General features: G+C 34.1%; 1 pseudogene; it reads left to right on the top strand.

The window, feature by feature from the left end:
• Positions 1 to 12,013: 12,013 nt before the first annotated feature.
• LOC129303714 (UDP-glycosyltransferase 87A1-like) lies at positions 12,014 to 14,841 on the top strand (annotated as a pseudogene).
• The last annotated feature ends 882 nt before the right edge of the window (positions 14,842 to 15,723 follow it).

Below are 15,723 nucleotides of genomic sequence, written 5' to 3'. Positions count from 1 at the left end.
GGGTTAGGATTGTACTATATGAAAATGTTTACGAGTGTGAGTATGTTTGTAATGATAATTTTGTAGTGGAATTGTGAATAGATTGGCTAAAAGGGTGTGAATTTGTATAGTTGTGAAAAAAGGCCTATATTGTGTTATGTGGATGAGTTGATTATCAATTATTGATATCTATATTTAAATGTTGATATTATTGTTCAATCAGGTATGAATGGTCCTTTTGGACTTGGTTCTATGCCTAAAATGGCTGAATGAGACAAAATGTAAGATTTGAAAATTTTAGAACATAGAATTTTTAGGAAAAGTAACTTTTTACACCAAAGTGTCCAAATTTAGATTGAACCGTTAGATCATGTCTAAACTTGCTTCATTTATGCGAGCACTTGAATCATTCCGTTTGGATGTCATATGTGAAAACAGCACAACTAGAAGTTTACTTTTATGAACTGTTAAATGACAATAAAATATGTCATTGTGCACCACAATACATGGCACAAACAAAGAGCCTATGACTCTATGTCACATGCTGCAGTGCACTACCCCTATTGTAGAATATTTTTATTTATTTTCAAAGCATAGTGAGGATTTGAATGCAGTTCTTCTTACTTTTGCTATGTATTGATTCATATATGACTGATTTTAAAAGATTCTATTAAAGAAATCTTAGGTTCCCAAACATTTTAAATAATTTTCTTTGACTTTAGTTTGGAATGTGAATGTGGTGATTATGTTAACACCTCTTTATACTAGTTTAGTAGTAGGATTACAATTTAGTATAGGGAGAGGTTACACAAGCCACAACACATGGCATAGAGCAGGATTGCATGGCTTTGTACCACATGTCACAGCACATGGCACACTTTTGGGAAAAATTATTGTCTATTTTTCTTGTATGTGGGCATGATGTTTTTATTTTCATAAGCCCTTCTTATTAAACTTCAAATGCATGTTTGACTTGTTTTTAAGGAAGTTGGGATCCTACATTTTAAAATAAAGTAAGGGCTTATAGTTGTGTATTATGTTATGATTGGTTTTAAGATGTGTGTTTTGTATAAGTAAATTTTGAGATAATTTGTTGGACTTTAAAAAGGCACCTTTTGTAACATCCTGATTTTCTAACCTTATAATTAGTTACTAATCAAGGGTTAATTAGTAATTAATAGATTATTAGTATTGTGGATGAAAGTTTGGTATTCTAATCTATTGGGATGTTAAATGAGAAAATACAAGTGAAGTGATCCTATTTCAAAATGAAGTGTGTATGCACAGTGAGGATTTCCCTCATTGTGCCACGCATCATGACTAATGCTGCCTGTGCTATAGCACATGGCACAAAAACATAAGCAAATAAGTCATGGTCAGCTTATGGGTTTTGAAGAGAAACAAAGAAAAGGCACAAGCATAGAGGAAAAGAAGAGAGAATTCTACTAGGGCATCAATTCTTGGAGGCTTGGAAGACATTTTCAATGGGTAGCTTATTACGTAAATCTTGTATAGCCTTTAGCTTCAATTCTACTATAATTTCTCTTAATATAAGTTATAGAAAAATTGAATCAGGAAAATATAAAGGGTTAGTTTCTTAACCTATAGAAATTGACTAGTTTGGGATTGAATGATAAAATTTTAAAGTTATAGGCTTAAATTTTGCCCTAAATCAAAGGAAAATAGGGTGGAAATTGAGAAGGCATGAAATGAAATTGTTAAAAGTGATGAAGAGTGGTAATTGAGGGAAAATAAACCTAGATTAGCTAAGTGAAAAAGAATGGACGGCTAAATATAGCATAAAAAATAATTAAGCATTTTTAGTAGATTGGATTAATTGATTAATATTGTCAATTGTGTGTAAATTGGTATATTCCTTGTGAAGAGTGAGAAAAGAGACATATAAAGATGTATTAGTGGTTGTTGAAGTCCATAGGTAACCTTTCTATTGGCAGAAGGATTGAGGTAATTGAATAACTTTCTCTATTTGATTATCTACTATAATCGTTTGAAAGTATGAATATTATTGCATAAAAATGTTTTTAGAATAAGCATATTTGCCAAATGAATGTTTTGTGCATGGAAATGACTTTTAAAGAACCGAGTTTATCGAATTGCATTTTTTGTGATTATATATATGTGTTTTATAAATATGCATGTGTGGCATATATGAAAGCATGATCATAGAGGTGGGAATTCATCTATAGGGAGAAGTAGTAAAAGTCCGTATGGCATATTCTCCTTAGTGCCTGATAGAGTGCGATGTTAGAAAATCATATCTCCTTTGTACCTTTTGAAGTGCGGTGTTAGAGATTATCTCTTTAGTATCTATTGAAGTGCGGTGTTAGAGACTTCAACCCCTTAGTATTTATGATGCAGTGTTGAAGCTAACAACACCCTATTGTGTGTAATGGGGAAAACTATAGTCTAAAAGTAAGATAGAATACCTTTGATCAGGTGATTCTACCATTGAAGGTGTGCTTAGGGCTAATAAAGCATATGCATTGGTCTAAGGAAAGCTTATGCTTTTAGTCGAGGTGACTCAAAGTTTTGGATGGTAGTGATCATGCATCTAATAGTGGTGAATTGTTAAGATTCGTAGTGTTTTTTTTTTATAAATTTTAGCCCTTGTGTGAGAGTATGTGGTGAAATGAGTAACATGGGCTAAGATTTGGTTATGAACATATTGTGAATGTGGGAAGATGTGAATTTATTGATAAATTGTGGTGAAAATGGCCAAATGTGTGTTTTTAGATCAAGTTGTGAAAAGTTGCCAAATGGGTAACTAGGCTGTTGAACGGCCAAATTTTGATTTGTATGTATGATATAAATTGTGTTCAATTAGGTGTATAAGGTCCTTTTGGACTTGATTCAAAGCCTAGAATGGTCTAATGAGACTAAGGGATTGATTTAAACACTTTAGTGTACCTAAATCTTTGAAAAAGTAACTTTTTGCACCCAGGAGTTCAAATTTTGATCAGACTATTAGATCATGTTCAAACTTATCTCATTAATTAGCTTATGAAATAAGCTTTATGTGGGGTGCTTGAATCACTCCGATCAAATGTCCTATGTAGAAATAGATACATTGAAAGTTCACTCTACGAACTATCATATGATAGCAAAAAAATTATGTCATGTGCACTATGGCGTATGGCATAATGTAGGGTTACTTGTGGCTCTGTACCACATGTAGCAGTATATATGGTGTACGCTGTACCGCATCCACTATTTTCCAAACCTTGTTTCTTTGGTTTAAAGGCATGTATTGATTGTGATGAATGCAAGCATTATTCTTTCACTGTGAAATGATTATTATATATTGGATTTCAAATGATTTTACATGATTTACAAAACAAGTCTTGGTTCTTAAGCTTTTCAACAAATTTTTTGAGTATAATTTGGTTCACGAGTATGGTGATTAGGTAACCCCTCCTAATGTCAGGTGGACATTAGGAGCGGTTAGACCTTTGCTGAGACTACTACCTATGATTGATGAGTTTGGACCAGTCCAGTCACATAGGCTTGGTCCTATTGTGTTATTAGGTCACATATTTAGTAGGAAGAAATAAGGAGGATATAAGGTGGAGAATGTAGATCATGCATTGTATGAGTTGATATGTGATAATTAGATTATTGTTAAGTATCCAATACATGTTTTACTTGCCACCTCACACACTTATATGCTATTTATGTATGCTTGTTAATAGATTAGATTATTTGATTATGGAGTTCTTGACTCATCCCTGTGGTCATATTTTACAAGTCAAGGCTCCGATAAGGGTAAAAGGAACGAAGACATTACCAAGAACTGAGGAGCTTGGATTTGTATAGCTCATTCCTTTTTAGTATATGGTGAAATTGTTGGAAATTGTGCCTTAGGGCCAATTATTATACTATGCATATTGTTATTTAATAAATTTTGCTTTTGTTATCATATTAATTGCATATTCATTATGATAATTGTTTCCTTAGATAAATTATATTGATTTTCCTAAATGTCCCTGGTCAGTCACTTATGAGGGATCATAGATGAAACAAGACTAGTATGACTTTAATTAATTATAGAGACATAAATCAAAGTCATATGCATTTGAAAGGGTTCGAGGTGTTGGACTGACTCGCCATGAGAAAGTTGCATGGTACAAGTCATAAGCTTATCTCATATGTAACCATATCACTAAGGCCTTTGACTTGAAATCATCATGGATTCCTACATGATAACCACTAAACTTTGACCTAGTAACCGGGTGATCATAAAAGCTATGATTGAGTTTAAGTGATCAAAATAAAATTTGTCCCTCATTTTAATTGAGGGATATTACTAGGCCCCTCGATAAGTAAAATTGAGAAAATATATGGCTGTACTACAACTGAAAGATTTTTTCTATTATTATATCAATCCACTCAAAGATCGAGAAAGTAATGGTTAAGTAAAGAAGAATGATAATTTTATATCTCACACTTGACCAAAATATCACGTGACAAAAGAGATGTGATATAGTTATATGATAGATTGTATTAGATCATTGATCCCTATATGAATTAGGTAGTTGCAATATCTTATTAGAGGCCATTTGTTACTTGTGGGTAAAAGCATAATTAATCTACTACCAACTTCATATAAGTCTATAAGATCGCAAACAAGAACAATCCAACTCGAGTTATAATGTCTGAGTTCATTGAATTTAGAGAGTGTCTAGATTCAATGAATGTAATACTTTTCTAGGGTGAATGAATTTATATATATATATGAATATTTATAAAGGGAGTAGATCTACGTTGTTAGCTCCTAAGATCTAAATTATTGAAAAGAACGTTGTGAAGTATGGAAAAAATAAAAGATAATTTTTCTATCCATCTTGACTTAAATAAGTTCATTCAGTCCACATCGACTAGGGATTTAAAATTTTTAATCTTTTGTTGCGACTCCTTATCCAACAATAATGCACTATTTATAATTATGCCAACTTAAGATTATGCATCAGTTTGGCACACTTGCATGAGTATGTGATTTATGGGTATCTCAACCTAAGAGAATGTAATTGTGATAAAATAGGTTTAAAGGGTTGAGATACTATTGCAATTGGTGTTATTATGGTATTTGTGGGTTTGAATGGCCAAGAGATTGTTTATGTGATTTACTACCAGCCCTTGAATTGTTGAGTACTTAATAGCCATATTGTGCTTGGATTGTGTATAATGTTGTATAATTGCTTAATTAGGTGCATTATGATCCAATTGAGTTGATTTAAGTGGTCATAGGATTATTGTCATTTAGTTGATAGGTTTAGACACCTGTGTGTTTGTTTTGCCAAAAAAGGGAAATTTGGTGCCCAAGTGTCCATCTTTTAAATGGCATAATGTTTGGTTGGGAAACTAATGTCAATAGCTAGGTGGCTTGAAGAGTTATGCATGGACACTTGAATCACTTAAATTAGATGTCAGATGATAAAATGGTGTCCTCTAAAAGTTGGTTGAAGCTAATATCATTAGAGCAATAATATGCCATGGCACAAGGCTTGTGTGCCATGGCATATTACATGTTGAGTGGACTCTTCTCCTTATGCCATTTGCCCTAATGAATGACACATGTGTTATGGCAGATGGTGTAATCTAGAAGGCGTCTAAATTTCTCTCTTTTAATCTTTATATGTATTACTTTATGTTTCCATGCTTCAATAAAAGTGAGTTTTGGTTAAGGAAAGTGAAATTTCTAAGGCACATGGAGTTAGCAAATGGGATTGCCATGGATCTACACAAGGTAGATGCCGTTTTGAAATGGAAACCGCTTACCTCAATTATAGAAATTTAAAGTTTGAAATTTTTTAGGATTAGCTAGGTACTACAAAAAATTCATTCAAGGGTCTTAGATTGTGTCTCTACTAACAAAGTTGTCCAGGAAGGATCAACCATACATATGGAATGATAAGTGTGAAGCAGCATTTCAGGAGTTGAAAAAGAAGTTGACTTTAATGTCATATTGGTTATTCCTTATCCTTGCCTATTGTATGTTGTTTATATGGATACCTCGTTGAAAGGCTTAGGGTGTGTTCTAATGCAAGGTGAGCTGGTTGTGGCTTATGCCTTGAGACAATTAAGCTTGCATGAAGAGAACTATCCAACTCATTATTTAGAATTGGCAGTAGTGGTCTTTGCCTTGAAAATTTGGTGACACTACCTATATGGTATGATATTTGGGGTATTCAACAACCACAAGAGTTTGAAATATTTAGTGGATTAGAAGGATCTCAATATGAGGTAAATCCAATATGATGGCTAATGCACTAAGTTGAAACAATCTACATGTTGCACATATGATAATTTAGCAGCACCGATTAATGGAAACATTTTTAGATACTCAAAGAAAAGCATCTCAAATAGCATTATACAATGCGCACACTATAGTGGTAACTAATAAGTTCTCGAGAGAATTACAAGTGGCTCAGCTAGAGAATGATTTTCTCCTTAGAATTCCAAAGACAGTAAAGAAAGAAGAACCACAGAGTTTGAGTTTAATGATGACAGTTATGTGATATACCAACAATGAATATGTGAACCAAGTGATGAAGAGATGAGAAAGACTTCTTAGAAGAGGCACATCATAGTGAGTATATGATTCACCCCAGAGCCACCAAGATGTATCAAAACATAAAGCATATGTAGTGGTGGCTAGGGATAAAGAAGGATGTGACTGAATATGTTGCTCGATGCCTGACATGTCAAAAGGTCATGATTGACCAGAAGCTAAGTGGTGTTATAGCCCTTGGAGATTCTCGAGTGAAAGTGGGACAACATATTAATGGATTTCATCATTGATTTTCCTAGAACTCAGTCAAGCTATAATGCAATTTGGGTGATTGTGGATTGATTAACTAAGTATGCACGTTTTCTAGCAATGAAAGCGACCTACTCCTTGAAAAAGTATGCTGAGGTATATGTGAATGAGATTGTGAGACTTCATGGAGTATTAAAGGACATTGTCTCTTATTGTGATCTAAGGTTTGCATCAAACTTCTATATAGCATTACAAAGAGCAATGGGAACCAAGTTGAGGTTCAACATTGCCTATCAACGACAGATGGATGGGCAGACTGAAAGGACTATCCGAAATTTAAAGGACATGTGCGAGCCTATGCATTAGATTTGAGGGATAGTTGGGATACTCATTTGCCATTGGCAAAATTCGCTTACAATAATATCTACTACTTTAGCAATGGTATGGCTCCATGTGAAGCTTTATATAGGAGAAAATGTCAATCACCTCTGTGTTAGATGGAATTGAGTGAAAGAAGTTTGTTAGGGTCAGATTTGATGGACCAAACTATTTAAAAGATCCAAATGATTAAGCAAAAACTATTGATGGCTTAGAGTCAGCAAAAAGAGCTATGTAGATAGGCATAGGAGGCTATTGGAGTTCCTTATAGGTGGTCATGTGTTCCTCAAGGTCATGCTAATGACTAGATCTCCACCGGGAGAAAGCATGAATGTGGAACGATCCCGCAAATGGTATGTAAGAAGTGATTATATACTAATTTACTCCTTTATTTTTATAGTCTTTTCCAATGTTGAAAGATGATTTCTGATTATAAATGATTTTGATTCGTGCTTTCATAAGAATCTGGTGTTAATGTTTGAGAGGGCTGCCATCGGTGTATTGCTGCAAAAATCCAAATCAAACCCAGGTATTTTGTTGGTTTTAGTCTAATTTTTCATTTTGTTTTTGTTTCCACAAATCTTTCTCTTACTCCTTTACTATTTCTGTTTGAAACTCAAACCTATATTTCCTCTAATTTTCTCAATTTCATTTAAACTTCAAAGATTCTAAGTTGTGGAAGATTGAAGATCGAAAGCTTTTTTCTAATTTCCTTGCATTAACTAATTATTAATATATAAACGGCGGAGTTCCTTTGATGGAGTTTTAAATTTCGGGCTACACAAGATCGTTAGTCCGTGTGGTACATCTTTGGGTTGTTTGCGTCTAAAAGAATGTCGTCTGTTGATACTGAGGTGAAAGTCCTCGTGTCTTGGTCTCTTGGTGCGGAAGTCGCATGTGTTTTTTTATTTCCCGGTAGAGCAAGCATGTGTCGTGGGGCTAGAACAGATGGAGGGATTGCATGCTTTGGTGGCATGCAAGCCGTTCGTGTTTTGGCTCTCTCTTTGACACATTTTGTAGGACCCATTTAAGTTCCGATTAGACAATTTGCGTGCATTTTCCTTGCTGCTTTGGGCGGATGGTTTTTTGTTGCCCATTCCTTTTCTATTCTTCTTTCTTATTGGCTTATGTTGGCATACCTGCGGCTGTTTTTCTGCAGAGTGGTGGCCATTAACATTGGCTGGTTGAAATTGTTGTGACTTGTAGGCAGGTTTGTCGAAGATGGTGGGTTTGGTGTGCCAACTCTGTTGGTGTACTGTTGCGTTCGTTGTTGTGTTATCCTCATGGCGTCAACATCCAGAACACCTAGCGAGTGCGTACCCATACCACTTGTCTTTTGTTTGCTAGCCTATGGTTTCGCATGTTCTGCTGTTCGTTCCTTTGTTTTGATTTTCAGTGCTTCCTTGGTTCTGCATGTTGTCAGGGGAACGGTTTGTCAGCCATCATTTGGGTATGCATTGCGTAGAAAATAAATTGACAATTTTTTTAAACCATGTTTCATCACTGACACTTGGATCCGTTATATTGCCTAAGATCAGTACAGTATCGGTATCTCATACTTCAACACCTAAGCTTTCAGAGTTGAACTGAAATTTTGCTCATATTTTTCGTCTTGGTTCAATTCTTCAAATTCTGCATAGAGATGGCGAGAAGATAGTAAAATATTACCTGTTTGGTTATTGTGTATCCCTCTCCTTGCTGGCTTGAGGAAGGATTATTTCATACATCGAGCCTTGGAGGAACTAACTTCCATGTATTGGAGTGCAGCTAAGAGGGAAGGATGTAAATTCACAATAACAGAGAATTTATTTAAGAATTTACTGACGTGTCAATTCCTGCTAACTTAATGGTTGGGACAGTAGATGCAGGCTCTTGCTGCCTTACTCAAGCTGTGTGGGGGGCATAATTAATTTAAAAAACTTTTCTAATCAGGAACTCTTTGACTATATTGCAGCAGAAGTTGCAAAATTTGTTGCCAATGAGGGTCAAGGTTTTCAAATTACTCTTGGTAGTCAAAGGGATAGAGTTAAAGTTTACCTTTTCATTCCCTGTTATGCAAACATCAATGGCTTCTAGAAACCTTATCAAGTGGACAAAAGGCTTCTCCATAGATGACGCGGTTCATCCTTTTCTTCCTTTTTTCATGTTCTTTAATATTGAAGCATATTGCACTTGCAACCCCTTGGATAATTCAATCGAAAAAAAAATTTCTGCATTTACAACAATAAGAACAATATGGCTGATATCGTCCACACAGTTATCTATTAGAACTTTTTAGCTTAATCATTTTTTCATGTCTTGTATATTTCTTTCCATTTATCCTTTTTAGTATGATATTGTTTGGGCTGTAGTTGCAATTAGATACATGAAGTCATAAATAGCTATGAAGACCTTATTTATTTTATAATTTCTCCTGTTTCAACTAATTTTAGATTTTAGAAGCACGGGTTTACACTGGGAGAACAACCTTTCTTTCACGTCTCCATGTACTTATTCTATTTTTGTTATTCTATCAATAGGTTGGTCAGGATGTTGTGGTAGAATTGACAAAAGTCGTTGAGAGAAAAGGTCTGGATATGCGTGTAACAGCTCTGGTAATTGAAGTTGTTGGGTTCTTTTGCATAAACATCAACTTACATAACTTCTAAATTACTAGCTGATATTGGCAAATCTAAAAACAATGCCTGTTCTATGTGTTATGTTTTCTATATGAGCTTACCTTCATTATTTACTCAGGTCAATGATATAGTTGGGACATGAGCAGGAAGCCAATATACAAAGAAAGATGTCATTGTTGCTGTTATTTTAAGGTACTTGAACCAATGCAGCATATGTGGAGCGTGCTCAAGAAATACCCAAATGGCATGGTCTTTTGCCGAAATATGGAGAAATGGTGGGTTTTTGATCTTGGTTTTTGATTCACTCAAATATTTGATCTTGATGAAGGCTGCAAAATATCTGATAACACTAGTAGAATGGGAACTGAAGCCTATATGAATTTATGTCTTCAGGTTATTATCATGGATTAGGGAAACTTTTGTTCATAACATCTTCCATTAACTGAGTACGATCTTGCAATGTCTTTGATAAGAAACTTGCCTAAACTTTATATCTTGTCTTTAATTTATTTCATTGGATGGGCGTGCTTCTTATGTTGGTTATAAGATTTTATTTTAATAAAAATTTATTTCCCCATTTTTGGCTGGTCAAAACTTTTGATTGGAAAACAATCTACATTTTGTTATTATTGATAGTACCATGGGTTAAGTTGCACATATATTCGTGTCCTTGTAGCTTGATTTTCTCCCTAATATTTTCTCAGTGAAAAAGCATGCGTTCTTAATTCTTTTTTTTTTTTTCCAAATCTACGAAAACTTTTCTATCTTTAAAATTTTACACCCCACAAAAAGAAGGAAAAGATAAGGATGGAAATTAGAGTCATATATTTTTACTTTATTTTATCAACATCTGATACTTTTAATTACATTTGACTCATCATATTTAGGTCAAGTGTGGTTGCCCTTTGGTTCACCTTTGACTGCATTAATAATGCTTACTGAGAGCCAGTGAAGTATTTACAAGTAGCTCTTGACTTGACTCCCTCGGCATTACTATCGTTGATAGTAAAAATCTCTTTCTAGCGTTCTTTTTGCTATTTTCTTTTGGCTCTAAAAATTCTTTGCGTAGAAAAAGTGAAGGAAAAATGTTTACAGCCAAGACGGATTTATTTTGTAATGCTAATTAAAGTTTTAATCTTGTATCGTTTTTACTTTTGACCATACCAATATAGAATAGTTGTGTAATTCAGAATTTTCTAGATTCAGTTATTGAGATTAAATATGATACCAATTTTTGTGTATTATGATATCATAAGCATTCAGTGAACCATGGACTTCCGTCAAAAATATGATGCATGATCTAGTATGCTGGATAAATTGTTTCAAAAATTCTAAGTCACACCCTATCATAACTTCCAAAACAACTAAATTGAAAATATATTGAGATGGTAAATAAAAATGTTTTCTCTTGTGAACTAATTTGTAATCCAAGGAATTACAAGGAAAATATCTATATTTAACTTATTGCTTTACCCCTGTTATAGAGGCACGTTTAACACACGTTTAACTTATCAAAGTGAAAGGCATGGAGTTTTCAAATATTAAATGCACTCAAAACTCAATTGACTATAAATTGTTACCAAAAAGTGTTTGCGTAGATATTATTTATGAACTATTCATTAATCAATTTTTTTAATATATCCCCTGACAAGATCCAATAACAATTATCTGTTATTAGTGGCCCGTGACTGACCTCCTCCATGCGCTGGACACCAACATGTTAATGTTTGTGGCGGAATCCATTTAATTTACCTATGGGGCGTCCCACATCTTCACCACTCTGTTAGCCATTTGCATCTCGTTTCGACCATACTCGATTATCAATTAACACTCATCATTGTAATAAAAACAATCAATAATCTATCAACTCAATGAATAAACTTAGATTATAATTCAAAAAGTTACGGTTATATCCGTCACCCATCAAATAATGTTTACTAAAAAATAATTAGCCCAGCTTCCTTAACTCTTGCAACCATATAACATGACGTTACTAATAATAGAAAAACTGGCATTAGAAAAGCTTTCCCGGGCATTGCACAGGAGTAATATAGTTAAAAAGATATAAATGTAAATACATGAACATTTTTTAAAAATTAAAATTTTAACTAAAATTTTTTATAAAATATAAATTAATTATTAATGACATACAATGTCCTTTGAAAGGAGTATAATGTGACAAGTGGAGTTCTCACGACCACAAACATCTATATAAACAAGCAGAAATATGAAGTCCAATCTCATTTCTGAGAGAGCCTCTTCTTCATCATACATATTCACTTAACTCAATCTTCAAACCCTCGGCAAAATTTCATGTCCATGGAAGTTCGATCACCAGCAAAAACCTGCCACGTGGTTGCTATACCTTATCCAAGTCTCGGCCACATCAACGCCAACCTCAACCTCTGTAACTTGCTTCTGTCAAGCAATCCCGACATCCTCGTCACCTTTGTCATCACTGATGAAGAATGGCGGCTCAGCGACATCGGTCCGAAGCCAAGCCCCATAATTTTCGGTTCTGCACTATGCCTAATGTTATCCCCTCCAAGAATGATTGCTTAGCCAACGACTACCTCCTCGTGATCTTCGAAGCTGTCATGACAAAGATGGAAGCCCCGTTTGAGCAGCTTCTCGATCGGCTTGTGCCGCCGCCTACGCTCATAATATATGACATTCTTATCTTCTGGGTTGTTGCAGTTGGAAATCGAAAGAATATTCCGGTAGCGTCGTTTTGGCCAATGACAGCGTCGTTTTTCTTGGTGTTTCAACATTACCATCTTTTAGAGCAACATGGGCATTATCCCGTTAACGCATTAGGTCAGTATCTATTACATGTTTGTTTACCTTCAACTTCAAGAACGACTGATAACGAAATACTCCTTCAGCTTTTTATTATCTGAGAAATTATCTTATCTTTCGTTATAAACAAAAATTATAAAATTTTAGAGTAAAATTCACTTATCTCTAGGGGCGGAACCAGCTTCAGATTTTGGGGGGGAGGGGGGGAAGTTCGGTTGTAAAATTCCTCTCCCATCACTCTCTCTCTCTTCTTGCATTGCAAAGCCTTCCAGACTCACGAAAATCATGCAGGATGTAATTTAGGCGCTGATTCAGCTTTTTAAAGGATTATGCATCTCAAGCATTAATTTGAAGGGTTGTGAATTTTGGATTCCATAACACAATTTGAGTTTAAAAAGGACAAATAATAGAAAAGAGCTTTTGATGGAGAAAATGCTACTCATTGCCTTCTTAACGAAACCCATAAATCTCACTTGATAAAGCCATGGCAAGAGATGGGGGTGCCATGTAATACAGGTCCTACATCTCTTTAGACAGAGGCTTCTAGATAACGTAGGCCCGGCCCTGCTTATTCCCCTTTTATTTTGCTAAAGTTACATAAATTTTTTTTCTATTTTCAAAACCTACATTTTTTTAATTTTTAATACTGTTAAGAATATTACATTAAAAATTCTATAATAATTTTTTATTTATATTATTTTAAAAATTTTAAAATTATTATTTTCTCTTATAATTTAATTGTCTACACTCCTCCCTTCTAATTCAAGGAACTTTAAATTTTTAAATTTTAATTTAAATTTGACAATATTCAAATAAAATTTAAAAATGTCATATTAAAATTATAAAATTTATTAAAATAAAAATATTTTTTTTGGCTAATTTGTCTCTCATTGTATTTAATTCTTATTTCATTAAGGTTTTTTTACATATAGGTTTGAAATATTATTTTACACAGCACATTTATTTAATTGTTTAAAAAAATTATTAAATAAATAAGTTTGCATGTATAGCATCTTTTTGGTTTTGTTTACTAAAACGGTAAGCATCTTTTATAGTAAGAGGCTAAAGTTTGTTCAGTGTACTATATCATTCACATTAGCTATTTCATGTCTGCAAAATACTTAACAGAATACAGTAAGTTTGGTTATTCAATAGTATGTATAAACACGATGATCCTAAAAATGATTATGCAAAATTCGACTAATTAAGCTACTCATTAAACGAATTTATTTGATTTGTTTGTTTAATTTGGTTGAATGCTTTCAACAGAAGTGGGTGACAAACGTGTGGATTATTTTCCTGGAATCTCCTCTGCACGTTTGGTGGATTTTCCTTGGACCGACGGAAGCTCTTATTGTCGTAGAATGTTGCAATGGATCTCCAAAGGTTTTTCTTGTGTTCCCAAAGCACAGTATCTAGTACTCGCTACTACTTACGAGTTTGAACCTCAAGCCATTGATGTGTTAAAATCTGATTTCTCTTTGCCCATTTATCCCATCGGCCCAGCCTTACCTTATTTAAATGTTAAACTCTCTTCTTCTTCTTCAATCTCAAATGACCAAACTGACCTCACCAGCTACTTCCAATGGCTAGACAACCAACCTTCTAGCTCTGTGTTGTACATCGCACAAGGAAGCTTTCTCTCAGTTTCAAATGCTCAGATTGAAGAAATCGCATTTGGTTTGCGATCAAGTGGCGTTCGATTCTTGTGGGTAGCAAGAGAAGAGACTCGTAAACTAAGAGAGATTTGTGGAGACAATGGTTTAGTGTTGGAATGGTGTGCGCAATTGAGAGTATTGATGCATGATGCTGTAGGTGGTTTCTGGTCTCACTGTGGATGGAATTCTACTACCGAAGCTGTGTTTGCTGGTGTTCCGTTTCTTACTTTTCCAATAACGTTTGATCAAATGCTCAATAGTAAGATGATAGTGGAAGATTGGAAGGTTGGATGGAGGGTTAAGAAAGATGTTGATCCTCAAAGTCTGGTACGCAGGGATGAGATTGCTGAGTTGTTACAGAAGTTCATGAATTTGGATGATGAAGAACGAAGAGATATGAGAAAGAGAGTCAATGAGCTTCAGCGTATATGTCAGCTTGCAATAGCAAGTGGTGGCTCCTCAGAAACTAATATTAATGCATTTATTGGAGATATGACAAAAAGGAGCTAGTATAAATAAACCTATGATCAATTTTACGCTCAAGATTAAAATGGTAAATTATCTGTATGGAATGAACAATTACTTACCTATTGTTATGAATATTTTCTTAAAAGATAGTCTTAATTAATTAGATTCACTTGCATCAGTCATATATATGAAAAATATTAAGACAATCGAACTGATATGGATCCTCTAGGAACCTGTTTAGAGTAGATCCCGGGAAACACAGAATAGGTTAGAGTAGAAACTTAAAAAAAAAAAAAAAAACAACAGAAAATATGATCAGCTAAAACCACTACTGCAAGAAAAATAAAACTGCTTTCACAGCAAGATGTCTACGATGTCAACGCTACAAGGGCTTCTGCTACTAATTTTATCCATGGCGACAATAATGATTGCCGCTAAATGTATACAATCGACTGCAGCCAATGGATACAATCAATTGCATCTTTTTATCATCTCAGAAAAAGAAACTCGTCTTCGCTAAAAGATGGTCATGGATAAAAGTTGGGCATCAATGGTAACAAATGTTGCCACATAAACTATGTACCAATCAGTGGTGACATCACTTGCACACACCTAGTGCCATGTTACTAGCACGTGTCTTTATGTCTCATGCCACGTGGTGCCATATCATCACATATATTTTCATTTTACAAACTGATTCTCCATGATTTAAACTCATTATCTTCTTTATTTATATCCCACCAACTTGCTACTAAGCTAAGATAAATATATTGTCTATTATTGTATAGTTGAATACTCCCTTCAATTCTTAATGTAAGACAACTTCTAGAAATTTTGTTTCATCTTTAGCACAAAATATCTTATAAAGCTCAGTGACTTAATAAGTTTTTTCAAAAAATGCCCACATATCCAATTAGTGCATTTGGGTGGCATGTTCAACTTTAAGATTTAAAACTAAAGTTAATAATTTTAATTAAGGTCATTTTGTATAACCATAGGAAATTTTGAAAAGAAAATAAAAAAACAACAACTAATTTTAACTATC

This window comes from Prosopis cineraria, unplaced genomic scaffold (assembly GCF_029017545.1).
Source record: "Prosopis cineraria cultivar Desert tree isolate PC_DT_omini unplaced genomic scaffold, ASM2901754v1 PC2, whole genome shotgun sequence".
Lineage (NCBI taxonomy): Eukaryota > Viridiplantae > Streptophyta > Magnoliopsida > Fabales > Fabaceae > Prosopis > Prosopis cineraria.
The sequence above is the reverse complement of the archived record's forward strand: the minus strand, read 5'-3'. Positions and strand labels throughout refer to the sequence as shown.